At 48.9% G+C, this 23,150-nt stretch overlaps 10 non-coding genes and 3 pseudogenes across 10 annotated transcripts; all 13 read left to right on the top strand.

Annotated features, from left to right (window-relative positions):
* Nucleotides 1-147: 147 nt before the first annotated feature.
* On the top strand, nt 148-338 carry LOC142292885 (U2 spliceosomal RNA). The gene has a single exon (XR_012750903.1). It is a non-coding gene; the product is annotated as a U2 spliceosomal RNA (small nuclear RNA).
* Nucleotides 339-1,725: 1,387 nt separating this feature from the next.
* On the top strand, nt 1,726-1,852 carry LOC142292722 (U2 spliceosomal RNA; annotated as a pseudogene).
* Nucleotides 1,853-2,536: 684 nt separating this feature from the next.
* Nucleotides 2,537-2,732, top strand: LOC142293201 (U2 spliceosomal RNA). The gene has a single exon (XR_012751186.1). It is a non-coding gene; the product is annotated as a U2 spliceosomal RNA (small nuclear RNA).
* Nucleotides 2,733-4,119: 1,387 nt separating this feature from the next.
* LOC142292693 (U2 spliceosomal RNA) lies at nt 4,120-4,223 on the top strand (annotated as a pseudogene).
* A 5,429-nt stretch (nt 4,224-9,652) lies between these two features.
* On the top strand, nt 9,653-9,856 carry LOC142293142 (U2 spliceosomal RNA; annotated as a pseudogene).
* Nucleotides 9,857-11,243: 1,387 nt separating this feature from the next.
* LOC142292886 (U2 spliceosomal RNA) lies at nt 11,244-11,434 on the top strand. Its single transcript, XR_012750904.1, has one exon. It is a non-coding gene; the product is annotated as a U2 spliceosomal RNA (small nuclear RNA).
* Nucleotides 11,435-12,821: 1,387 nt separating this feature from the next.
* On the top strand, nt 12,822-13,012 carry LOC142292887 (U2 spliceosomal RNA). Its single transcript, XR_012750905.1, has one exon. It is a non-coding gene; the product is annotated as a U2 spliceosomal RNA (small nuclear RNA).
* Nucleotides 13,013-14,399: 1,387 nt separating this feature from the next.
* Nucleotides 14,400-14,590, top strand: LOC142292888 (U2 spliceosomal RNA). The gene has a single exon (XR_012750906.1). It is a non-coding gene; the product is annotated as a U2 spliceosomal RNA (small nuclear RNA).
* Nucleotides 14,591-15,977: 1,387 nt separating this feature from the next.
* Nucleotides 15,978-16,168, top strand: LOC142292889 (U2 spliceosomal RNA). Its single transcript, XR_012750907.1, has one exon. It is a non-coding gene; the product is annotated as a U2 spliceosomal RNA (small nuclear RNA).
* Nucleotides 16,169-17,555: 1,387 nt separating this feature from the next.
* Nucleotides 17,556-17,746, top strand: LOC142292890 (U2 spliceosomal RNA). Its single transcript, XR_012750908.1, has one exon. It is a non-coding gene; the product is annotated as a U2 spliceosomal RNA (small nuclear RNA).
* Nucleotides 17,747-19,133: 1,387 nt separating this feature from the next.
* LOC142292892 (U2 spliceosomal RNA) lies at nt 19,134-19,324 on the top strand. The gene has a single exon (XR_012750909.1). It is a non-coding gene; the product is annotated as a U2 spliceosomal RNA (small nuclear RNA).
* Nucleotides 19,325-20,711: 1,387 nt separating this feature from the next.
* On the top strand, nt 20,712-20,902 carry LOC142292893 (U2 spliceosomal RNA). The gene has a single exon (XR_012750910.1). It is a non-coding gene; the product is annotated as a U2 spliceosomal RNA (small nuclear RNA).
* A 1,387-nt stretch (nt 20,903-22,289) lies between these two features.
* On the top strand, nt 22,290-22,480 carry LOC142292894 (U2 spliceosomal RNA). The gene has a single exon (XR_012750911.1). It is a non-coding gene; the product is annotated as a U2 spliceosomal RNA (small nuclear RNA).
* The last annotated feature ends 670 nt before the right edge of the window (nt 22,481-23,150 follow it).

Raw genomic sequence — 23,150 nt, forward strand, 5'->3', positions numbered from 1 at the left:
TGGCTCTGCAAAGCAGCCTTTTCAAGGGTTGGCTTGGGTGACAAAATGTCTTGTGTAGGCGTGGGTTTGTCTCCCTCTCGCTCTCTCTCCCTAAGATGTGTCCGGCATAGGCCAGGGTGCCACTCGAGGCCCAAACCAATTCTGGTTATCGCTTCTCGGCCTTTTGGCTAAGATCAAGTGTAGTATCTGTTCTTATCAGTTTAATATCTGATACGTCCCCTATCTGGGGACCATATATTAAATGGATTTTTAGAACAGGGAGATGGAAAAAGAGCTTGCTCTGTCCACTCCACGCATTGACCTGGTATTGCAGTACCTCCAGGAACGGTGCACCCCTTCTTAACCCAGTTTCCAAAAGCAGAACTCAATTCACCTGATTCATATTAGCCCGATTTAATGAATTGGAAGAAAGCATACGTCTTCATATGCACCTCAATTTGGCCCATTCACTTTTCACACTTCCTCCTTTTGTTTTTTATCTTTCACACTTTTGACTTTCTTTATTCATCCAAATAGCAAACTCATCACCACTCAACCTGACCAACTCGGCTATGTCCCCGTGCTGCAGTTCTCTGTCTTATCTAGATCATTTGCAATTGAATGGAATAGATCCCTTTTGGACAAAGTGGATTCACCTGCTGCTGCAGTGACCACAGGTGTGATAACATCTAGAATTGGCATCTGGTGCGATCTCTCCGCTTCCACTCCAAAGAAAGTTACCTGTTTATTCCTATCATGCATTGGTTTTTGGGGTTTTCTTTGAGTAATGATGATCTCTTTAGTAGTCTGTTGGCGCCCTCTCCTGGAGGAATAGTTTGCTTGCTCTTGGACATTCTAAAAGAGAGGTCATGATAGACATTGAGCTTCTGAGCTCAATTGGGGACAGTCATGGGTGATGAATGTTTGCAACCTACTGCGAAGCCTCATACCGCAATATAAGGAACGTCAAATACTAAGAAAGGGCGGCCTATGAAAGAATTACTACTTTCAATAAGTACACTTAAACGGCTAATTGGGAATAGAAAAACTGTAAAAAGCCCTCTGAGAAAGCCCCCCTCTAACCTTTGATAGTAAGCTTTTCTGTAGTCTGCCTGTTGATGTATTTTCCGTTTGAACTGTGCACAACATGAAGAGACGGAACACTGGCGGCTTGTCACAATGCCCCCCGATGACATCACAATAGCGCTGCTGCCTAGAAAACAAGCTGCGCAGAAGAAGTTGTTCTTTGGGTGGGAGGGTGGGCTAGTGGAAGGAGGGGGCAATCTCTTTTTTTCCCGGGTGGTAGGGGGATGACAGGAGAAGGGAAGCGGGTGGTGAGAAAGGTACAGAGGGCAGGGTTTGGGGGCTGGGAAGGAAAGGGAAAAGATTAGGGTTTGGGGATGATGAAAGGGCTTTCTACGGGTAAGGATGGCAAAGGGTGGCAGTGACGGAAAGTCAGGCAACCTGTCCTGTCCGTCTTTTTGTATCGTGAATTGGAAAGACTGCAAGGGGGAGGGGAGTTGCTTGCGCCCTAAAGGAGGAGTTATTCAGATTCATTGCAGTGGGCGGCGGCTGCAAAACGCACCATTCTTCTTGTTTTGGCTCTGCAAAGCAGCCTTTTCAAGGGTTGGCTTGGGTGACAAAATGTCTTGTGTAGGCGTGGGTTTGTCTCCCTCTCGCTCTCTCTCCCTAAGATGTGTCCGGCATAGGCCAGGGTGCCACTCGAGGCCCAAACCAATTCTGGTTATCGCTTCTCGGCCTTTTGGCTAAGATCAAGTGTAGTATCTGTGAGGCTCGGCAGATGCAATGCACACTGGAAGGTTGCGCTTGCTAGTACTCTTGATGTATAGTATATTCATCTAGAGGAAAACATGGCCCTACCAGGATCGAGGCTATTAGACTGAGTAAGTGTGGGGGCTATGGTGCAATGTGCCCCAGGACTGACGACCCTGGAGTGAGTCTGAGCTTGCTGGCTTGGGACCCCGGCGAGCCTTGGGCTCTGTAGCACACCGTACCTTGCCCTTTCATACTTTCTGAGCATATTGCTCTATCCCGGCCTTCTGGCTAGGAAGGGAAATTTTTATAATCATGGTCGGAGGTCCGTTCAGCTTTGGGCTGAGAAACCAACACCCGGTTGGAGGTCCGGGTCAGCTTCGGCTGAGAAACCAACACCCGGTTGGAGGTCTGGGTCAGCTTCGGCTGAGAAACCAACACCCGGTTGGAGGTCCGGGTCAGCTTCGGCTGAGAAACCAACACCCGGTTGGAGGTCCGGTTAGCCTTGGGCTGAGAAACCAACACCGGTTGACGGTCCGGGCAGTTTCGGCTGCGAAACCAACAACTAGTAGCTCTCTACTCCACTTGGGTAAGATGCCTGGGTGGACGCTGGGAGCAACGACAAGGCTCAACCAGGCTTCGGCTTGGGGGAGCACCGAAGATCCCTGACCCTTGCTGTGGCCTTCTGGCTCGGAGGGACGGGGTTGATTTTTGGGGACCCTCTCCTCACGGAGGGGTCCACACGAATCCTAGCCTTTGCACTGTTTTTGGTGTGACTTCGGTCATGCATTTTTTGCGGTGCTTTGGAAAGCTTCATTAAATCAAAATCTGTTCTTATCAGTTTAATATCTGATACGTCCCCTATCTGGGGACCATATATTAAATGGATTTTTAGAACAGGGAGATGGAAAAAGAGCTTGCTCTGTCCACTCCACGCATTGACCTGGTATTGCAGTACCTCCAGGAACGGTGCACCCCTTCTTAACCCAGTTTCCAAAAGCAGAACTCAATTCACCTGATTCATATTAGCCCGATTTAATGAATTGGAAGAAAGCATACGTCTTCATATGCACCTCAATTTGGCCCATTCACTTTTCACACTTCCTCCTTTTGTTTTTTATCTTTCACACTTTTGACTTTCTTTATTCATCCAAATAGCAAACTCATCACCACTCAACCTGACCAACTCGGCTATGTCCCCGTGCTGCAGTTCTCTGTCTTATCTAGATCATTTGCAATTGAATGGAATAGATCCCTTTTGGACAAAGTGGATTCACCTGCTGCTGCAGTGACCACAGGTGTGATAACATCTAGAATTGGCATCTGGTGCGATCTCTCCGCTTCCACTCCAAAGAAAGTTACCTGTTTATTCCTATCATGCATTGGTTTTTGGGGTTTTCTTTGAGTAATGATGATCTCTTTAGTAGTCTGTTGGCGCCCTCTCCTGGAGGAATAGTTTGCTTGCTCTTGGACATTCTAAAAGAGAGGTCATGATAGACATTGAGCTTCTGAGCTCAATTGGGGACAGTCATGGGTGATGAATGTTTGCAACCTACTGCGAAGCCTCATACCGCAATATAAGGAACGTCAAATACTAAGAAAGGGCGGCCTATGAAAGAATTACTACTTTCAATAAGTACACTTAAACGGCTAATTGGGAATAGAAAAACTGTAAAAAGCCCTCTGAGAAAGCCCCCCTCTAACCTTTGATAGTAAGCTTTTCTGTAGTCTGCCTGTTGATGTATTTTCCGTTTGAACTGTGCACAACATGAAGAGACGGAACACTGGCGGCTTGTCACAATGCCCCCCGATGACATCACAATAGCGCTGCTGCCTAGAAAACAAGCTGCGCAGAAGAAGTTGTTCTTTGGGTGGGAGGGTGGGCTAGTGGAAGGAGGGGGCAATCTCTTTTTTTCCCGGGTGGTAGGGGGATGACAGGAGAAGGGAAGCGGGTGGTGAGAAAGGTACAGAGGGCAGGGTTTGGGGGCTGGGAAGGAAAGGGAAAAGATTAGGGTTTGGGGATGATGAAAGGGCTTTCTACGGGTAAGGATGGCAAAGGGTGGCAGTGACGGAAAGTCAGGCAACCTGTCCTGTCCGTCTTTTTGTATCGTGAATTGGAAAGACTGCAAGGGGGAGGGGAGTTGCTTGCGCCCTAAAGGAGGAGTTATTCAGATTCATTGCAGTGGGCGGCGGCTGCAAAACGCACCATTCTTCTTGTTTTGGCTCTGCAAAGCAGCCTTTTCAAGGGTTGGCTTGGGTGACAAAATGTCTTGTGTAGGCGTGGGTTTGTCTCCCTCTCGCTCTCTCTCCCTAAGATGTGTCCGGCATAGGCCAGGGTGCCACTCGAGGCCCAAACCAATTCTGGTTATCGCTTCTCGGCCTTTTGGCTAAGATCAAGTGTAGTATCTGTTCTTATCAGAACAAACTGAGCTAGCTACACTTGACGAGATACGATCAGGGAGACAAGCTCCGAAGCCCAGCCGAGACCGAAAGAGGGAGATCGGACGGAAGAAGAGCTTGGCAGAAAGAAGCAAGAAGACGAAGGCTCGGAGAAGACTTGGGGAGACCAGAGGAACTTCGAGGAGGAACACAGCGGGAGAAGACACCCGGAGAAGAATCCAAGATCCAGCTCCGGGAACTCAAGCAGGAACCAGCCATGGCAAGCAAGCCAGAGAAGGCAGCCAAGAAGGCTCAGGACCCAGGGACCTCCAGGAAGGCTCATCCAGAGGCTTCTTCGGCCCAAGAGGCCCCTACCTCCGACGCTAGCCAGCCGGAGGGAGCCCGGACGCCGCCTGAAAAGGCTCCAACCCTGGAGCCTTGGATGCGGCAGACGGTCGCCCTGAAGCTGAAGGCGGTGGATGGTAGGTTGCCGGACATGTCCAGCGACGTGTTCTGCAAGAAGATGATTCTGGATCAGGGCTTCTCCAGGGCGGAAACCCTGAGTGTCCAGACCTTCATGACTGGCATTTTTCTGGTAACCTTTGCCACGGTGAATGCCTGCAGGAGATACTGGGAGGCGATGAACGCAGCGATGCCGGACTCCCCTTTTCATTCTTTTTTAGGATCCTGTCCTATACAGAGGGATGAGAAGAGGATCACGGTCTCCATGCGGAACCCGCACACCCCAGGAAGAGACATCTCCACGTTCCTGGGACGTCTCTGCACAGTGGTGAGGGAGCCATCCCACATCCTTAACGGCAACGGATTCTGGACGGGTAAGTGGTCAGTAACCGTTCGACTCCACAGGGAACCGGCATCCGAGGATGGTCTCCAGCACCTGCCCCCGACATTCTCTCTGGGAAACTCCTTTGGTCTCATCTACTACCTGGACATGCCACACAACTGCAGGAAATGTGGCGGGAAAGGGCATTCGATGAAGACCTGCAAGGAGGACGCCTGCAGGGTTTGCCGGGTGACAGGACACAGCTCCAAGGACTGCCCAAAGAAGAAGACTTGCAACCTATGTGGACAGGCGGACCACCTTTACAAGGACTGCCCACAGCGGGAGAAATCCTGGGCAAGGGTTGCCGCGGCGACCCAGTATCGGGTAGTCACAGCTTCGTCGACCAAGGCAGCTACGACCAAGGCCACAGAGGCCAAGGACAAGGCGGCCAAGAACCCAGCGACCGTGGCTCCAGCTGATGCCCCAGCAGCCACGGAGTCCAGGGAAAAGAAGGGTAAGAAAACTGTTGCCCCCTCCCTGGTCCCCCCCCCTGTCACCCCTGTCCAAACCCCTCCCCCCCCGGCCAACCCTACTGAGGATTCCACTACCTCCACCTCATTTCCCTACTCCTCAGTTGGTCTCCTCACCCCCCCCCCAAAGCCCACTCTCCCCCCCCAGACCATGAGAGCAGAGGGCCTCAGCACTCTTGCACTTTTCACCGAGGAGGATTTTCCAGCTCTTGTCTCCTCAGGTACAGGCCAAAGGAAAAGGAAGGTGGAAGATAGTCCTGTCGCAGAACCTTCCAAGCTGTTCATTGTGGACCCCAATCCACCCCAGGAAGAGGAGGATGGCCTCCTCCCAGAACCGGACGTGTTGGAGCAGATGGTGGAGTCCCTTGTGGCCGAAGAAGAAATGGAGGAGTCGGAAGCCACTGAGGCACCATCCCTGCTTGATCAGCTAGCAGAAGAGGGTCTGCTGGAGATACCCTTACCAGCAGGTGCCAAAGAGGAAGAACCGCCCGACCGGAGTGGTAACTAAGGCACACCGCCTGCTCTAACTTTCTCTTTCCTCCAATGACTGCTAACATTAACATCTTTTCCATTAATGTTAGGAGCATCAGAGACAAGTTCCGACGTCAGACAATTTTTGCGTTCCTTAACACTCAGTCTAGTGATGTATTTTTCCTGCAGGAATGCTCCCTTCCCTCCTCTAGGTCCTTCAACCATCTGGCCAGGGAGTGGACCCATGGCCCATCCTACTGGTCTGGCGGGGGCGACTGTAGGTCCGCGGGGGTCGCCGTGCTGATCAGGGGAAGCGCCTTCACATTGGACTCTGTTCAGGAAATCGTCTGCGGCAGGTTACTGCTCGTGGATGGCACCTGGGCGGGAGAACCTGTCAGGTTCATCAATGTGTATGCTTCTCCTGTGAAGAGCGATCGACTGGAGCTCCTCCAAGCCCTGCGCCCTCAGCTCGCTACCGCCAGGACGGTAGTGATGGCCGGGGATTTCAACTGCCCGATTGAGGAGGATGGACGCAGTTCTGGAACGGCTGCCAAGTTGGACGTCACATCCAAACTGCTCATTGAGATGGTGACCGAAGCCTCTCTTGTGGACGTTGTTGGCTCCATCGGACACGGATCCGTGAACTATTCATGGTGCCGATCCGATGGCTCGCTGCGTTCCAGGATTGACTTTGTGTTTACCTCTCGGGCGGTTGGGCGGAGTGGGCACTCGATGGTCCCCTGCTTCTTCTCTGACCACAGAGCCATTCACTTTCAAGGTGTGCTTGGCCATGGCTTCCCCATTGGCCCGGGCTCCTGGAAGCTGAACTGCTCTCTGCTGGAAAAGGGTGAGATTCTGGAGGAGCTTAGAGCTGCCTACTCCACGTGGCGGGCCTACAAGGCGGGCTTCCAGTCTGTTTCTGACTGGTGGGAATACGTTAAACTCGAGTTCCGTTTCTTCTTTCAGGCAAAGAGTCAACAACAGGCGTGTCTGAAGAGGAGGGACTTCAGGAGACTCCAGCGTGAGCTGCGTTCCCTGCAGGACCTTCTTCGATGCGGCTGGGACGTGAGAGAGGAGCTGGAGGAGACTAAGAGGAGCCTGAAAAGGCACTTCGAGGAGGAGTCCGAGCGAATTGTCTTCCGTTCCAAAGTGGAGAACCTGGAGAAGGGTGAGAAATGTAACTCGTTCTTTTTCAGGAAACTCCACGCCGGTCACACGCCCATGAATGAACTACGAGACGAGAGTGGAAACATGCGACGCGGGAAAGAGAACGTGATGAAGGTCGTCAGCGACTTCTACAGCGAACTCTACGCCCGCAAGACTACTGACCCCGAGGCCGCCGATAAGTTCCTGTCAGGTATCACTAACCATCTTGACCCTGCAGACGCGGCGGCCATGGATGTTCCTCTGACGGTGGACGAGCTGCTCTCGGCCGCCAAATCCTTTAGTTCTGGCAGGACACCGGGCAGTGACGGCCTCCCAGCAGAGCTCTATGTAGCGCTGGGAGACCTAATCTGTCCGGACCTGTTAGGGCTGTATGAGGAGATGGTGGTGGAGGGCAGAATGCCTCCATCTCTGAGGGAAGGAATGGTCACGATCCTGTACAAGCGTAAAGGAGAGAGGTGCGACCTGAAGAATTGGCGTCCCATCACCCTTCTGAACGTCGACTACAAGATCCTGGCCAAGACGATGGCAACGAGATTGAAGACTGTTATCGGACGGATCATCCACCCGGATCAGACCTGCGGCATCCCCGGACGTCGCATCGCAGACAGCCTGGCTCTCATGCGGGACACGGTCGAGTACATCAAAGCCCGCCGGGTGCACGCAGCCCTGATCTCGTTGGATCAGGAAAAGGCCTTCGACCGTGTTTCCCATGAGTTCCTGGGCAAAGCTCTGCACAGGTTAGGTTTGGGTAACATGTTTTGCTTGTATGTCCAACTAATGTATTTTGATATTCACAGCTCGGTGTTGGTGAACGGCTGGAAGACTGACCCCTTCCCGGTCCTCTCAGGGGTCAGACAAGGCTGTCCTCTGTCACCTCTTCTTTTTGTTTGTGTTATAGAACTCTTTGCAGAGGCTATCCGGCGGAATGGAGAGATCAGAGGGATCACCGCACCAGGACCAGAACGCTTCGAGGTCAAGTGCTCGCTCTACATGGACGACGTGACCGTCTTCTGCGCGGACCGGCGCTCAGTCGACACCCTCGTCCAGACCTGTGAGACCTTCGGACGGGCTTCGGGAGCCAAAGTCAACTGCGGGAAGTCGGAAGCCATGCTCTTCGGGGACTGGCAGCCGGCCTCTTCCGCCCCCTTCCCTTTCAGCATCCAGCCGGATTTCATCAAGGTTCTTGGAGTCTGGTTCGGGAAGGAAGGAGCAGCCCTCAAGTCCTGGGAGGAACGCTTGACCAAGATCACCCAACGGATCGGTCTGTGGAGCCTCAGACGCCTCACCTGTGAGGGCAAAGCACTGGTCCTGCGTAACGAGGTACTGCCCGTGCTGCAGTACACGGCCCAGGCCTGGCCCCCCCTTGCCACCGTGTGCAGGGCCATTACCAGGACGGTGTTTCGTTTTGTCTGGGGATCCAAGATGGACAGAGTAAAGCGGAGCATCATGTACAAGGATCCTCGCAAGGGTGGGAAGGGCGTACCCGATATCCCCACCCTCCTGCGATCCTCCTTCGTATGTGACTGCGTTCGCCGAACTCTGCGAGTCAAGAGAGGTTCCGCGGGTGGGTCCATGTCTCGCTTCTTCCTGCTCCCCCTTTGGAGACGGTTAGGCTGGGACAAGTGGGACAGCTCCTTCCCCTACAACTGGACGGCGCCATGGTTCTACGGAGACGTGGTTCGGTTTGTGAGGGAACACCAACTGGAGGGACTCAAGCCTGATTTGTGGAAGCCAAAGACTATCCACAAACTCATCAGAGCCAAGGACGAAATGGAGAACATTCCAGGACTTCATCACGACACACTGGAGACTGTTTGGACAAACGTGTCATCGGCTGGATTGACCAACGGGCACAAGGACTTGTCATGGATGGCGATACAGGGCGGACTACCCGTCCGGTCATTCATGCATGCCCGGAACCTGTGCAAAACCCGGTACTGCCCAAGGTGCCCCTTCGTAGAGGAAACATCGCTGCACGCCTTTTGGGACTGCCGTTTCGCACAGCGCCTGTTGGTTGCCCTGGAGGATGACCTGAGGAACTCCGTCCCCAGAGGGAGCCTATCGTACCATTCCGTACTTTATGGACTCTTCCCTGGGACTCACACCGTTGGAGCCATCCAGGAGGCTTGGCGCCTTATGAACTGCTTTAAGGACGCTATTTGGGTCGCCAGGAACCGGCTCATCTTGAAGAGGGAGAGGATGTCTATCCAGGATTGCCGCAGGCTGATCCACAGCCTGCTCAGAGACTATTCCATCATGGACAGTCCGGACGACAGCGCCGAGGAGGAGGTTTAGACCTCTTCCATGCCCCCTCCCTCCTTTTCCCGTTATGTGCGTCTTTCAATAAAGCTTCGGGCCTGTGATTTCCCCACCCTATCCCCCTTTTCCCCTACCCCCATCCCCCAATCGCCGGTTCGTCGTTATTTATTGTCTAACTTTTTCTTTCAGCTTGAGTGTTATGGATAAGCATAGGAGTGTGATGTATAGTTTAGTGCGTCGTACTCTATGGCTATGTAAGAAGGATTGTATAGTTCTGTGTGTACGGGGCTGCGGCACTGTACACGGTTTGTTACCTTTTTGTGAGTAGTGCATGATAATAAAGATGCTGTTAAATCAAAAATCTGTTCTTATCAGTTTAATATCTGATACGTCCCCTATCTGGGGACCATATATTAAATGGATTTTTAGAACAGGGAGATGGAAAAAGAGCTTGCTCTGTCCACTCCACGCATTGACCTGGTATTGCAGTACCTCCAGGAACGGTGCACCCCTTCTTAACCCAGTTTCCAAAAGCAGAACTCAATTCACCTGATTCATATTAGCCCGATTTAATGAATTGGAAGAAAGCATACGTCTTCATATGCACCTCAATTTGGCCCATTCACTTTTCACACTTCCTCCTTTTGTTTTTTATCTTTCACACTTTTGACTTTCTTTATTCATCCAAATAGCAAACTCATCACCACTCAACCTGACCAACTCGGCTATGTCCCCGTGCTGCAGTTCTCTGTCTTATCTAGATCATTTGCAATTGAATGGAATAGATCCCTTTTGGACAAAGTGGATTCACCTGCTGCTGCAGTGACCACAGGTGTGATAACATCTAGAATTGGCATCTGGTGCGATCTCTCCGCTTCCACTCCAAAGAAAGTTACCTGTTTATTCCTATCATGCATTGGTTTTTGGGGTTTTCTTTGAGTAATGATGATCTCTTTAGTAGTCTGTTGGCGCCCTCTCCTGGAGGAATAGTTTGCTTGCTCTTGGACATTCTAAAAGAGAGGTCATGATAGACATTGAGCTTCTGAGCTCAATTGGGGACAGTCATGGGTGATGAATGTTTGCAACCTACTGCGAAGCCTCATACCGCAATATAAGGAACGTCAAATACTAAGAAAGGGCGGCCTATGAAAGAATTACTACTTTCAATAAGTACACTTAAACGGCTAATTGGGAATAGAAAAACTGTAAAAAGCCCTCTGAGAAAGCCCCCCTCTAACCTTTGATAGTAAGCTTTTCTGTAGTCTGCCTGTTGATGTATTTTCCGTTTGAACTGTGCACAACATGAAGAGACGGAACACTGGCGGCTTGTCACAATGCCCCCCGATGACATCACAATAGCGCTGCTGCCTAGAAAACAAGCTGCGCAGAAGAAGTTGTTCTTTGGGTGGGAGGGTGGGCTAGTGGAAGGAGGGGGCAATCTCTTTTTTTCCCGGGTGGTAGGGGGATGACAGGAGAAGGGAAGCGGGTGGTGAGAAAGGTACAGAGGGCAGGGTTTGGGGGCTGGGAAGGAAAGGGAAAAGATTAGGGTTTGGGGATGATGAAAGGGCTTTCTACGGGTAAGGATGGCAAAGGGTGGCAGTGACGGAAAGTCAGGCAACCTGTCCTGTCCGTCTTTTTGTATCGTGAATTGGAAAGACTGCAAGGGGGAGGGGAGTTGCTTGCGCCCTAAAGGAGGAGTTATTCAGATTCATTGCAGTGGGCGGCGGCTGCAAAACGCACCATTCTTCTTGTTTTGGCTCTGCAAAGCAGCCTTTTCAAGGGTTGGCTTGGGTGACAAAATGTCTTGTGTAGGCGTGGGTTTGTCTCCCTCTCGCTCTCTCTCCCTAAGATGTGTCCGGCATAGGCCAGGGTGCCACTCGAGGCCCAAACCAATTCTGGTTATCGCTTCTCGGCCTTTTGGCTAAGATCAAGTGTAGTATCTGTTCTTATCAGTTTAATATCTGATACGTCCCCTATCTGGGGACCATATATTAAATGGATTTTTAGAACAGGGAGATGGAAAAAGAGCTTGCTCTGTCCACTCCACGCATTGACCTGGTATTGCAGTACCTCCAGGAACGGTGCACCCCTTCTTAACCCAGTTTCCAAAAGCAGAACTCAATTCACCTGATTCATATTAGCCCGATTTAATGAATTGGAAGAAAGCATACGTCTTCATATGCACCTCAATTTGGCCCATTCACTTTTCACACTTCCTCCTTTTGTTTTTTATCTTTCACACTTTTGACTTTCTTTATTCATCCAAATAGCAAACTCATCACCACTCAACCTGACCAACTCGGCTATGTCCCCGTGCTGCAGTTCTCTGTCTTATCTAGATCATTTGCAATTGAATGGAATAGATCCCTTTTGGACAAAGTGGATTCACCTGCTGCTGCAGTGACCACAGGTGTGATAACATCTAGAATTGGCATCTGGTGCGATCTCTCCGCTTCCACTCCAAAGAAAGTTACCTGTTTATTCCTATCATGCATTGGTTTTTGGGGTTTTCTTTGAGTAATGATGATCTCTTTAGTAGTCTGTTGGCGCCCTCTCCTGGAGGAATAGTTTGCTTGCTCTTGGACATTCTAAAAGAGAGGTCATGATAGACATTGAGCTTCTGAGCTCAATTGGGGACAGTCATGGGTGATGAATGTTTGCAACCTACTGCGAAGCCTCATACCGCAATATAAGGAACGTCAAATACTAAGAAAGGGCGGCCTATGAAAGAATTACTACTTTCAATAAGTACACTTAAACGGCTAATTGGGAATAGAAAAACTGTAAAAAGCCCTCTGAGAAAGCCCCCCTCTAACCTTTGATAGTAAGCTTTTCTGTAGTCTGCCTGTTGATGTATTTTCCGTTTGAACTGTGCACAACATGAAGAGACGGAACACTGGCGGCTTGTCACAATGCCCCCCGATGACATCACAATAGCGCTGCTGCCTAGAAAACAAGCTGCGCAGAAGAAGTTGTTCTTTGGGTGGGAGGGTGGGCTAGTGGAAGGAGGGGGCAATCTCTTTTTTTCCCGGGTGGTAGGGGGATGACAGGAGAAGGGAAGCGGGTGGTGAGAAAGGTACAGAGGGCAGGGTTTGGGGGCTGGGAAGGAAAGGGAAAAGATTAGGGTTTGGGGATGATGAAAGGGCTTTCTACGGGTAAGGATGGCAAAGGGTGGCAGTGACGGAAAGTCAGGCAACCTGTCCTGTCCGTCTTTTTGTATCGTGAATTGGAAAGACTGCAAGGGGGAGGGGAGTTGCTTGCGCCCTAAAGGAGGAGTTATTCAGATTCATTGCAGTGGGCGGCGGCTGCAAAACGCACCATTCTTCTTGTTTTGGCTCTGCAAAGCAGCCTTTTCAAGGGTTGGCTTGGGTGACAAAATGTCTTGTGTAGGCGTGGGTTTGTCTCCCTCTCGCTCTCTCTCCCTAAGATGTGTCCGGCATAGGCCAGGGTGCCACTCGAGGCCCAAACCAATTCTGGTTATCGCTTCTCGGCCTTTTGGCTAAGATCAAGTGTAGTATCTGTTCTTATCAGTTTAATATCTGATACGTCCCCTATCTGGGGACCATATATTAAATGGATTTTTAGAACAGGGAGATGGAAAAAGAGCTTGCTCTGTCCACTCCACGCATTGACCTGGTATTGCAGTACCTCCAGGAACGGTGCACCCCTTCTTAACCCAGTTTCCAAAAGCAGAACTCAATTCACCTGATTCATATTAGCCCGATTTAATGAATTGGAAGAAAGCATACGTCTTCATATGCACCTCAATTTGGCCCATTCACTTTTCACACTTCCTCCTTTTGTTTTTTATCTTTCACACTTTTGACTTTCTTTATTCATCCAAATAGCAAACTCATCACCACTCAACCTGACCAACTCGGCTATGTCCCCGTGCTGCAGTTCTCTGTCTTATCTAGATCATTTGCAATTGAATGGAATAGATCCCTTTTGGACAAAGTGGATTCACCTGCTGCTGCAGTGACCACAGGTGTGATAACATCTAGAATTGGCATCTGGTGCGATCTCTCCGCTTCCACTCCAAAGAAAGTTACCTGTTTATTCCTATCATGCATTGGTTTTTGGGGTTTTCTTTGAGTAATGATGATCTCTTTAGTAGTCTGTTGGCGCCCTCTCCTGGAGGAATAGTTTGCTTGCTCTTGGACATTCTAAAAGAGAGGTCATGATAGACATTGAGCTTCTGAGCTCAATTGGGGACAGTCATGGGTGATGAATGTTTGCAACCTACTGCGAAGCCTCATACCGCAATATAAGGAACGTCAAATACTAAGAAAGGGCGGCCTATGAAAGAATTACTACTTTCAATAAGTACACTTAAACGGCTAATTGGGAATAGAAAAACTGTAAAAAGCCCTCTGAGAAAGCCCCCCTCTAACCTTTGATAGTAAGCTTTTCTGTAGTCTGCCTGTTGATGTATTTTCCGTTTGAACTGTGCACAACATGAAGAGACGGAACACTGGCGGCTTGTCACAATGCCCCCCGATGACATCACAATAGCGCTGCTGCCTAGAAAACAAGCTGCGCAGAAGAAGTTGTTCTTTGGGTGGGAGGGTGGGCTAGTGGAAGGAGGGGGCAATCTCTTTTTTTCCCGGGTGGTAGGGGGATGACAGGAGAAGGGAAGCGGGTGGTGAGAAAGGTACAGAGGGCAGGGTTTGGGGGCTGGGAAGGAAAGGGAAAAGATTAGGGTTTGGGGATGATGAAAGGGCTTTCTACGGGTAAGGATGGCAAAGGGTGGCAGTGACGGAAAGTCAGGCAACCTGTCCTGTCCGTCTTTTTGTATCGTGAATTGGAAAGACTGCAAGGGGGAGGGGAGTTGCTTGCGCCCTAAAGGAGGAGTTATTCAGATTCATTGCAGTGGGCGGCGGCTGCAAAACGCACCATTCTTCTTGTTTTGGCTCTGCAAAGCAGCCTTTTCAAGGGTTGGCTTGGGTGACAAAATGTCTTGTGTAGGCGTGGGTTTGTCTCCCTCTCGCTCTCTCTCCCTAAGATGTGTCCGGCATAGGCCAGGGTGCCACTCGAGGCCCAAACCAATTCTGGTTATCGCTTCTCGGCCTTTTGGCTAAGATCAAGTGTAGTATCTGTTCTTATCAGTTTAATATCTGATACGTCCCCTATCTGGGGACCATATATTAAATGGATTTTTAGAACAGGGAGATGGAAAAAGAGCTTGCTCTGTCCACTCCACGCATTGACCTGGTATTGCAGTACCTCCAGGAACGGTGCACCCCTTCTTAACCCAGTTTCCAAAAGCAGAACTCAATTCACCTGATTCATATTAGCCCGATTTAATGAATTGGAAGAAAGCATACGTCTTCATATGCACCTCAATTTGGCCCATTCACTTTTCACACTTCCTCCTTTTGTTTTTTATCTTTCACACTTTTGACTTTCTTTATTCATCCAAATAGCAAACTCATCACCACTCAACCTGACCAACTCGGCTATGTCCCCGTGCTGCAGTTCTCTGTCTTATCTAGATCATTTGCAATTGAATGGAATAGATCCCTTTTGGACAAAGTGGATTCACCTGCTGCTGCAGTGACCACAGGTGTGATAACATCTAGAATTGGCATCTGGTGCGATCTCTCCGCTTCCACTCCAAAGAAAGTTACCTGTTTATTCCTATCATGCATTGGTTTTTGGGGTTTTCTTTGAGTAATGATGATCTCTTTAGTAGTCTGTTGGCGCCCTCTCCTGGAGGAATAGTTTGCTTGCTCTTGGACATTCTAAAAGAGAGGTCATGATAGACATTGAGCTTCTGAGCTCAATTGGGGACAGTCATGGGTGATGAATGTTTGCAACCTACTGCGAAGCCTCATACCGCAATATAAGGAACGTCAAATACTAAGAAAGGGCGGCCTATGAAAGAATTACTACTTTCAATAAGTACACTTAAACGGCTAATTGGGAATAGAAAAACTGTAAAAAGCCCTCTGAGAAAGCCCCCCTCTAACCTTTGATAGTAAGCTTTTCTGTAGTCTGCCTGTTGATGTATTTTCCGTTTGAACTGTGCACAACATGAAGAGACGGAACACTGGCGGCTTGTCACAATGCCCCCCGATGACATCACAATAGCGCTGCTGCCTAGAAAACAAGCTGCGCAGAAGAAGTTGTTCTTTGGGTGGGAGGGTGGGCTAGTGGAAGGAGGGGGCAATCTCTTTTTTTCCCGGGTGGTAGGGGGATGACAGGAGAAGGGAAGCGGGTGGTGAGAAAGGTACAGAGGGCAGGGTTTGGGGGCTGGGAAGGAAAGGGAAAAGATTAGGGTTTGGGGATGATGAAAGGGCTTTCTACGGGTAAGGATGGCAAAGGGTGGCAGTGACGGAAAGTCAGGCAACCTGTCCTGTCCGTCTTTTTGTATCGTGAATTGGAAAGACTGCAAGGGGGAGGGGAGTTGCTTGCGCCCTAAAGGAGGAGTTATTCAGATTCATTGCAGTGGGCGGCGGCTGCAAAACGCACCATTCTACTTGTTTTGGCTCTGCAAAGCAGCCTTTTCAAGGGTTGGCTTGGGTGACAAAATGTCTTGTGTAGGCGTGGGTTTGTCTCCCTCTCGCTCTCTCTCCCTAAGATGTGTCCGGCATAGGCCAGGGTGCCACTCGAGGCCCAAACCAATTCTGGTTATCGCTTCTCGGCCTTTTGGCTAAGATCAAGTGTAGTATCTGTTCTTATCAGTTTAATATCTGATACGTCCCCTATCTGGGGACCATATATTAAATGGATTTTTAGAACAGGGAGATGGAAAAAGAGCTTGCTCTGTCCACTCCACGCATTGACCTGGTATTGCAGTACCTCCAGGAACGGTGCACCCCTTCTTAACCCAGTTTCCAAAAGCAGAACTCAATTCACCTGATTCATATTAGCCCGATTTAATGAATTGGAAGAAAGCATACGTCTTCATATGCACCTCAATTTGGCCCATTCACTTTTCACACTTCCTCCTTTTGTTTTTTATCTTTCACACTTTTGACTTTCTTTATTCATCCAAATAGCAAACTCATCACCACTCAACCTGACCAACTCGGCTATGTCCCCGTGCTGCAGTTCTCTGTCTTATCTAGATCATTTGCAATTGAATGGAATAGATCCCTTTTGGACAAAGTGGATTCACCTGCTGCTGCAGTGACCACAGGTGTGATAACATCTAGAATTGGCATCTGGTGCGATCTCTCCGCTTCCACTCCAAAGAAAGTTACCTGTTTATTCCTATCATGCATTGGTTTTTGGGGTTTTCTTTGAGTAATGATGATCTCTTTAGTAGTCTGTTGGCGCCCTCTCCTGGAGGAATAGTTTGCTTGCTCTTGGACATTCTAAAAGAGAGGTCATGATAGACATTGAGCTTCTGAGCTCAATTGGGGACAGTCATGGGTGATGAATGTTTGCAACCTACTGCGAAGCCTCATACCGCAATATAAGGAACGTCAAATACTAAGAAAGGGCGGCCTATGAAAGAATTACTACTTTCAATAAGTACACTTAAACGGCTAATTGGGAATAGAAAAACTGTAAAAAGCCCTCTGAGAAAGCCCCCCTCTAACCTTTGATAGTAAGCTTTTCTGTAGTCTGCCTGTTGATGTATTTTCCGTTTGAACTGTGCACAACATGAAGAGACGGAACACTGGCGGCTTGTCACAATGCCCCCCGATGACATCACAATAGCGCTGCTGCCTAGAAAACAAGCTGCGCAGAAGAAGTTGTTCTTTGGGTGGGAGGGTGGGCTAGTGGAAGGAGGGGGCAATCTCTTTTTTTCCCGGGTGGTAGGGGGATGACAGGAGAAGGGAAGCGGGTGGTGAGAAAGGTACAGAGGGCAGGGTTTGGGGGCTGGGAAGGAAAGGGAAAAGATTAGGGTTTGGGGATGATGAAAGGGCTTTCTACGGGTAAGGATGGCAAAGGGTGGCAGTGACGGAAAGTCAGGCAACCTGTCCTGTCCGTCTTTTTGTATCGTGAATTGGAAAGACTGCAAGGGGGAGGGGAGTTGCTTGCGCCCTAAAGGAGGAGTTATTCAGATTCATTGCAGTGGGCGGCGGCTGCAAAACGCACCATTCTTCTTGTTTTGGCTCTGCAAAGCAGCCTTTTCAAGGGTTGGCTTGGGTGACAAAATGTCTTGTGTAGGCGTGGGTTTGTCTCCCTCTCGCTCTCTCTCCCTAAGATGTGTCCGGCATAGGCCAGGGTGCCACTCGAGGCCCAAACCAATTCTGGTTATCGCTTCTCGGCCTTTTGGCTAAGATCAAGTGTAGTATCTGTTCTTATCAGTTTAATATCTGATACGTCCCCTATCTGGGGACCATATATTAAATGGATTTTTAGAACAGGGAGATGGAAAAAGAGCTTGCTCTGTCCACTCCACGCATTGACCTGGTATTGCAGTACCTCCAGGAACGGTGCACCCCTTCTTAACCCAGTTTCCAAAAGCAGAACTCAATTCACCTGATTCATATTAGCCCGATTTAATGAATTGGAAGAAAGCATACGTCTTCATATGCACCTCAATTTGGCCCATTCACTTTTCACACTTCCTCCTTTTGTTTTTTATCTTTCACACTTTTGACTTTCTTTATTCATCCAAATAGCAAACTCATCACCACTCAACCTGACCAACTCGGCTATGTCCCCGTGCTGCAGTTCTCTGTCTTATCTAGATCATTTGCAATTGAATGGAATAGATCCCTTTTGGACAAAGTGGATTCACCTGCTGCTGCAGTGACCACAGGTGTGATAACATCTAGAATTGGCATCTGGTGCGATCTCTCCGCTTCCACTCCAAAGAAAGTTACCTGTTTATTCCTATCATGCATTGGTTTTTGGGGTTTTCTTTGAGTAATGATGATCTCTTTAGTAGTCTGTTGGCGCCCTCTCCTGGAGGAATAGTTTGCTTGCTCTTGGACATTCTAAAAGAGAGGTCATGATAGACATTGAGCTTCTGAGCTCAATTGGGGACAGTCATGGGTGATGAATGTTTGCAACCTACTGCGAAGCCTCATACCGCAATATAAGGAACGTCAAATACTAAGAAAGGGCGGCCTATGAAAGAATTACTACTTTCAATAAGTACACTTAAACGGCTAATTGGGAATAGAAAAACTGTAAAAAGCCCTCTGAGAAAGCCCCCCTCTAACCTTTGATAGTAAGCTTTTCTGTAGTCTGCCTGTTGATGTATTTTCCGTTTGAACTGTGCACAACATGAAGAGACGGAACACTGGCGGCTTGTCACAATGCCCCCCGATGACATCACAATAGCGCTGCTGCCTAGAAAACAAGCTGCGCAGAAGAAGTTGTTCTTTGGGTGGGAGGGTGGGCTAGTGGAAGGAGGGGGCAATCTCTTTTTTTCCCGGGTGGTAGGGGGATGACAGGAGAAGGGAAGCGGGTGGTGAGAAAGGTACAGAGGGCAGGGTTTGGGGGCTGGGAAGGAAAGGGAAAAGATTAGGGTTTGGGGATGATGAAAGGGCTTTCTACGGGTAAGGATGGCAAAGGGTGGCAGTGACGGAAAGTCAGGCAACCTGTCCTGTCCGTCTTTTTGTATCGTGAATTGGAAAGACTGCAAGGGGGAGGGGAGTTGCTTGCGCCCTAAAGGAGGAGTTATTCAGATTCATTGCAGTGGGCGGCGGCTGCAAAACGCACCATTCTTCTTGTTTTGGCTCTGCAAAGCAGCCTTTTCAAGGGTTGGCTTGGGTGACAAAATGTCTTGTGTAGGCGTGGGTTTGTCTCCCTCTCGCTCTCTCTCCCTAAGATGTGTCCGGCATAGGCCAGGGTGCCACTCGAGGCCCAAACCAATTCTGGTTATCGCTTCTCGGCCTTTTGGCTAAGATCAAGTGTAGTATCTGTTCTTATCAGTTTAATATCTGATACGTCCCCTATCTGGGGACCATATATTAAATGGATTTTTAGAACAGGGAGATGGAAAAAGAGCTTGCTCTGTCCACTCCACGCATTGACCTGGTATTGCAGTACCTCCAGGAACGGTGCACCCCTTCTTAACCCAGTTTCCAAAAGCAGAACTCAATTCACCTGATTCATATTAGCCCGATTTAATGAATTGGAAGAAAGCATACGTCTTCATATTCACCTCAATTTGGCCCATTCACTTTTCACACTTCCTCCTTTTGTTTTTTATCTTTCACACTTTTGACTTTCTTTATTCATCCAAATAGCAAACTCATCACCACTCAACCTGACCAACTCGGCTATGTCCCCGTGCTGCAGTTCTCTGTCTTATCTAGATCATTTGCAATTGAATGGAATAGATCCCTTTTGGACAAAGTGGATTCACCTGCTGCTGCAGTGACCACAGGTGTGATAACATCTAGAATTGGCATCTGGTGCGATCTCTCCGCTTCCACTCCAAAGAAAGTTACCTGTTTATTCCTATCATGCATTGGTTTTTGGGGTTTTCTTTGAGTAATGATGATCTCTTTAGTAGTCTGTTGGCGCCCTCTCCTGGAGGAATAGTTTGCTTGCTCTTGGACATTCTAAAAGAGAGGTCATGATAGACATTGAGCTTCTGAGCTCAATTGGGGACAGTCATGGGTGATGAATGTTTGCAACCTACTGCGAAGCCTCATACCGCAATATAAGGAACGTCAAATACTAAGAAAGGGCGGCCTATGAAAGAATTACTACTTTCAATAAGTACACTTAAACGGCTAATTGGGAATAGAAAAACTGTAAAAAGCCCTCTGAGAAAGCCCCCCTCTAACCTTTGATAGTAAGCTTTTCTGTAGTCTGCCTGTTGATGTATTTTCCGTTTGAACTGTGCACAACATGAAGAGACGGAACACTGGCGGCTTGTCACAATGCCCCCCGATGACATCACAATAGCGCTGCTGCCTAGAAAACAAGCTGCGCAGAAGAAGTTGTTCTTTGGGTGGGAGGGTGGGCTAGTGGAAGGAGGGGGCAATCTCTTTTTTTCCCGGGTGGTAGGGGGATGACAGGAGAAGGGAAGCGGGTGGTGAGAAAGGTACAGAGGGCAGGGTTTGGGGGCTGGGAAGGAAAGGGAAAAGATTAGGGTTTGGGGATGATGAAAGGGCTTTCTACGGGTAAGGATGGCAAAGGGTGGCAGTGACGGAAAGTCAGGCAACCTGTCCTGTCCGTCTTTTTGTATCGTGAATTGGAAAGACTGCAAGGGGGAGGGGAGTTGCTTGCGCCCTAAAGGAGGAGTTATTCAGATTCATTGCAGTGGGCGGCGGCTGCAAAACGCACCATTCTTCTTGTTTTGGCTCTGCAAAGCAGCCTTTTCAAGGGTTGGCTTGGGTGACAAAATGTCTTGTGTAGGCGTGGGTTTGTCTCCCTCTCGCTCTCTCTCCCTAAGATGTGTCCGGCATAGGCCAGGGTGCCACTCGAGGCCCAAACCAATTCTGGTTATCGCTTCTCGGCCTTTTGGCTAAGATCAAGTGTAGTATCTGTTCTTATCAGTTTAATATCTGATACGTCCCCTATCTGGGGACCATATATTAAATGGATTTTTAGAACAGGGAGATGGAAAAAGAGCTTGCTCTGTCCACTCCACGCATTGACCTGGTATTGCAGTACCTCCAGGAACGGTGCACCCCTTCTTAACCCAGTTTCCAAAAGCAGAACTCAATTCACCTGATTCATATTAGCCCGATTTAATGAATTGGAAGAAAGCATACGTCTTCATATGCACCTCAATTTGGCCCATTCACTTTTCACACTTCCTCCTTTTGTTTTTTATCTTTCACACTTTTGACTTTCTTTATTCATCCAAATAGCAAACTCATCACCACTCAACCTGACCAACTCGGCTATGTCCCCGTGCTGCAGTTCTCTGTCTTATCTAGATCATTTGCAATTGAATGGAATAGATCCCTTTTGGACAAAGTGGATTCACCTGCTGCTGCAGTGACCACAGGTGTGATAACATCTAGAATTGGCATCTGGTGCGATCTCTCCGCTTCCACTCCAAAGAAAGTTACCTGTTTATTCCTATCATGCATTGGTTTTTGGGGTTTTCTTTGAGTAATGATGATCTCTTTAGTAGTCTGTTGGCGCCCTCTCCTGGAGGAATAGTTTGCTTGCTCTTGGACATTCTAAAAGAGAGGTCATGATAGACATTGAGCTTCTGAGCTCAATTGGGGACAGTCATGGGTGATGAATGTTTGCAACCTACTGCGAAGCCTCATACCGCAATATAAGGAACGTCAAATACTAAGAAAGGGCGGCCTATGAAAGAATTACTACTTTCAATAAGTACACTTAAACGGCTAATTGGGAATAGAAAAACTGTAAAAAGCCCTCTGAGAAAGCCCCCCTCTAACCTTTGATAGTAAGCTTTTCTGTAGTCTGCCTGTTGATGTATTTTCCGTTTGAACTGTGCACAACATGAAGAGACGGAACACTGGCGGCTTGTCACAATGCCCCCCGATGACATCACAATAGCGCTGCTGCCTAGAAAACAAGCTGCGCAGAAGAAGTTGTTCTTTGGGTGGGAGGGTGGGCTAGTGGAAGGAGGGGGCAATCTCTTTTTTTCCCGGGTGGTAGGGGGATGACAGGAGAAGGGAAGCGGGTGGTGAGAAAGGTACAGAGGGCAGGGTTTGGGGGCTGGGAAGGAAAGGGAAAAGATTAGGGTTTGGGGATGATGAAAGGGCTTTCTACGGGTAAGGATGGCAAAGGGTGGCAGTGACGGAAAGTCAGGCAACCTGTCCTGTCCGTCTTTTTGTATCGTGAATTGGAAAGACTGCAAGGGGGAGGGGAGTTGCTTGCGCCCTAAAGGAGGAGTTATTCAGATTCATTGCAGTGGGCGGCGGCTGCAAAACGCACCATTCTTCTTGTTTTGGCTCTGCAAAGCAGCCTTTTCAAGGGTTGGCTTGGGTGACAAAATGTCTTGTGTAGGCGTGGGTTTGTCTCCCTCTCGCTCTCTCTCCCTAAGATGTGTCCGGCATAGGCCAGGGTGCCACTCGAGGCCCAAACCAATTCTGGTTATCGCTTCTCGGCCTTTTGGCTAAGATCAAGTGTAGTATCTGTTCTTATCAGTTTAATATCTGATACGTCCCCTATCTGGGGACCATATATTAAATGGATTTTTAGAACAGGGAGATGGAAAAAGAGCTTGCTCTGTCCACTCCACGCATTGACCTGGTATTGCAGTACCTCCAGGAACGGTGCACCCCTTCTTAACCCAGTTTCCAAAAGCAGAACTCAATTCACCTGATTCATATTAGCCCGATTTAATGAATTGGAAGAAAGCATACGTCTTCATATGCACCTCAATTTGGCCCATTCACTTTTCACACTTCCTCCTTTTGTTTTTTATCTTTCACACTTTTGACTTTCTTTATTCATCCAAATAGCAAACTCATCACCACTCAACCTGACCAACTCGGCTATGTCCCCGTGCTGCAGTTCTCTGTCTTATCTAGATCATTTGCAATTGAATGGAATAGATCCCTTTTGGACAAAGTGGATTCACCTGCTGCTGCAGTGACCACAGGTGTGATAACATCTAGAATTGGCATCTGGTGCGATCTCTCCGCTTCCACTCCAAAGAAAGTTACCTGTTTATTCCTATCATGCATTGGTTTTTGGGGTTTTCTTTGAGTAATGATGATCTCTTTAGTAGTCTGTTGGCGCCCTCTCCTGGAGGAATAGTTTGCTTGCTCTTGGACATTCTAAAAGAGAGGTCATGATAGACATTGAGCTTCTGAGCTCAATTGGGGACAGTCATGGGTGATGAATGTTTGCAACCTACTGCGAAGCCTCATACCGCAATATAAGGAACGTCAAATACTAAGAAAGGGCGGCCTATGAAAGAATTACTACTTTCAATAAGTACACTTAAACGG

Source organism: Anomaloglossus baeobatrachus, chromosome 2 (genome assembly GCF_048569485.1).
Source record: "Anomaloglossus baeobatrachus isolate aAnoBae1 chromosome 2, aAnoBae1.hap1, whole genome shotgun sequence".
Classification (NCBI taxonomy): domain Eukaryota; kingdom Metazoa; phylum Chordata; class Amphibia; order Anura; family Aromobatidae; genus Anomaloglossus; species Anomaloglossus baeobatrachus.